This window comes from Pristis pectinata, chromosome 38 (assembly GCF_009764475.1).
Source record: "Pristis pectinata isolate sPriPec2 chromosome 38, sPriPec2.1.pri, whole genome shotgun sequence".
Classification (NCBI taxonomy): Eukaryota; Metazoa; Chordata; class Chondrichthyes; order Rhinopristiformes; family Pristidae; genus Pristis; species Pristis pectinata.
The window spans coordinates 7,715,259-7,718,418 of NC_067441.1; the positions used below are offsets into that span (position 1 = coordinate 7,715,259).

Here is a 3,160-nt window from a genome sequence, read left to right on the forward strand (position 1 = left end):
CCCCTACCCTGGAGGGAGAAGTACTGTGACCATTCACCTTACGGATGCCCTCATGATTTATAAACCTCTGTAAGGTCACCCCTCGGCCTCCTGCGCTCCAGGGAAACAATCCCCGTCAATCTTAAAACTCCAGCCCTGGGAACTGCCTTCTCCAGCTTGATGACATCCTGTTCATTGGTCTGTGGGAGGGGCGGCGAGGAGGGAGCGCCGTGCTGCGGGAGGGGCGGTGAAGGGGGCTATCTGAAGGGGGCTGCTGCTCAAGTTCTGGCTGGACTTCAGCCCGACGCCGCTGATCTACAGTCACCCGGTGCGGCGCGGGGCAATATAGGTCCGCTTTATATAAGGAAGGACGTTAAGGGTGGTGCTGACAGCTCAGAGAAAGTCCACTCGAATGAGACTTCCAACAGGTGAGCTCTCTTATGAGGAAGGGTCGGACAAGCTGGAGGTGAGAATAGCGAGAGGGGAGCGCTCTGTGCGCGGTGGGGTCCCGGGAGACGGTGCTCGCCAAACACAACCAAGTCACAGAGATGCTTGAGCTGCTTTATTGTGTCAATGCAAAAGCCCGAGACGCAGAACTGGTTCAACCGCGGTCAAATCACGTCGGAAAACACCAGGAAAATGGACCCATCTCTTCCCCAGGGAAAACCATTCCAGTGGATCATCCGCTGGCCAACAACGGATGTTGCAGGGAGTCCACCCAGTCCCGGTGGAAACCATTCCAGCTGGGAGCCAATGGGAAGTGTTGCCTTGAACCCATCCCTTCCTCCCAGCCGGAATTCCAATGGGACACTCCTCTCCCAAGGGGAATCCATTCCATTGAAGCAGTTGCTGCCGTCCGGTCCCCCTCACACAGCCCTGGGGTCTCTGATTGGTGAGGTTCATCCCGGGGGCTCCGATTAGCTGGGGTGGTCTCCTGACAGCACCGGGTGGTCCCCACTGGGATGGGACCGCTGATGGGAGCGGTGTGGGCTGTGGGTGCGTTAGTCGGGGGGAGCGGGGGGCGCTGTGAGCTCTGCGAGTGACTGGGGGCCACCACTGGAATGGAACTGGGGAGAGGAGGTGAGGGGGTGAACGGGCAGGGGAGGGGAGGGGAGGGGGTCCCACTTGTACAGAAACGCCGTGCTAAGCTGCGAGAAGCGGAGGTCTTCCTCCTGACGCCTGGTCACCTCGAATCGCCCAGGGCTGCCTGCGACCCGCCTCAGACACCCCCCGACTAGACGATAGCGGTGAGGGGGAGCTTGTTCAATCCGCAAGCCTCCTCTCCTCTGTAGATGCGGAAGTATCCCTGTCAGGGAATAGAACGGGAGGGAGGAGGTGGGGGTAAGTTCCTGGGTACCAAAACCTGAATCATCAGAGGTGTATCTCCACACAAACGCAACGGGAGAGGGGCTGTGGGGGGGATTCTCGGTACCAGGGGAAACTGCCCGGGCTGGGGGTGTTTCATTGGGTCAAAGACCGAAGGAGGTTTGACTGGGGTGGGTCAGACCCACTTCGTGATCAAAGACCCCACCCACCGGGGATGTTCTCTCTTCTCTCCTCTTCCATTGGGTAGACGTTACAGGAGCCTGAGGGCACGTACCACCAGACTTGAGGACAGCTTCTACGCCGCTATGATAAGACTATTGAACAGTTCCCTTATACGATGAGATGGACTCTGACCTCACGATCTACCTTGTTGTGACCTTGCAGCTTACTGCACTGCACTTTCTCTGTAGCTGTGACACTTTACTCTGTACTGTTATTGTTTTTACCTGTACTACCTCAGTGCACTCTGTACTAACTCAATGTAACTGCACTGTGGAATGAATTGACCTGTACGATCGGTATCCAAGGACAAGTTTTTCACTGTACCTCGGTACAAGTGACAAATAACAATACCAATACCCTGAGAGGCCGAGATAGGAGGGGACAGGAAGGGCTGATTTTCCTCAGCAGAGAGGGGCAGTAACTGGGAGCACAGGCTGCAAGTCGAATTTATAGTCATGTGTACAAGTGCGGTGAGGTACAGGTACCGTGAAAAATTTTCCTGCAGCAACATCACAGGCAGGTAGACAACACACGGAATATAAATTCTACATAAGTTATACAAGGCGGTGAAGGAAAAGGTAAGACATGGGTGCAGAAATGAAACACAATCAGATTCAAATCCATGGAAGTTCAAGAGGGAAGTCTGTGGTGTCCTGTTACTGAGGTGGTGATTGTGTTGTGCCGGTTGGTTCAAGAACTGAACGGTTGAAGGGAAGTCGCTGTTCCTGAAGACTTCAGGCTTCCGTACCTCCTGCCCGATGGGAGCTGCGAGAAGACGGCACGGCCCGGATGGTGGGGATCTTCGACGGCGGACGTTGCCTTCTAGAGGCAGCGGCTCCTGTAGATACCCCCGATGGTGGGGAGGGATGTGCCCATGATGCATTGGGCTGTGTCCACCGCTCTCTACAGTGACCGGGTGGGGTGGGATTAGAGGGCAGGCGAGGAAGGTTATTTCACTCAGTGGGCGCCGGGGGTCTGGAACTCGCCTGAAACCCTCCCTTATTCAGTGCCGGGACGGCCCCTGGAAGAGACGGGACCCTCAGGGCTGCTGGGGAGGGGAGGGGGTGGGGGGAGGCGGGGGCACTTAACTTAACGTCCCTTCTGGGGCAACGTGGACAGGAGGGAGACAACAACGCCGTTCACCGCGGTTACGTTTCTGTGTCGGAGTTTGGAAACACTGACCTGCTCTCCCCAATTGCTTCCCCAGCTGTTCTTTATGGTCCAGAACGGCATATTCCCTTTCTGAAGACAGGAAAGTGCAGAGTGAACGCCCCATCCCATTCCCGGGCGCACCCCGGACACTTCCCTCCTGGGCCCAGTGTCCCCCGGCTGGGCTGGCTCCCACTCTGGGTTCTCTGGGGGAACGGGCGGAGGGGCGGAGGGGCGGAGAGGGAGCCGGCAGATGGCGAATGGAGAATGTCGGAGAGGTTCGGACCCCGGCGTTAGACCCTGGTTCACCGGGGGGGGAAACGACCGCTGGACGTACGGGGGGGGGGGGGGGTGGTGGGGAGTGGGAGGGGGTAACCGGGAGAGGGGGGAGGTTCGGAAAGGGGTTTGGAGACTGGGTAGAGACGTTTCAACGATTCACTGTGTGGGGGGGGGGGGGGGGACACCGAGCAAGTTAATCAGAGCC

General features: G+C 57.6%; 1 long non-coding RNA gene across 1 annotated transcript; it reads right to left on the reverse strand.

The window, feature by feature from the left end:
• Positions 1-526: 526 nt before the first annotated feature.
• Positions 527-2,771, reverse strand: LOC127587015 (uncharacterized). Its single transcript, XR_007958736.1, has 2 exons — positions 2,710-2,771; positions 527-1,285 (listed from the first exon to the last, which is right to left on the reverse strand). It is a non-coding gene; the product is annotated as an uncharacterized LOC127587015 (long non-coding RNA).
• Between the last annotated feature and the right edge of the window lie 389 nt (positions 2,772-3,160).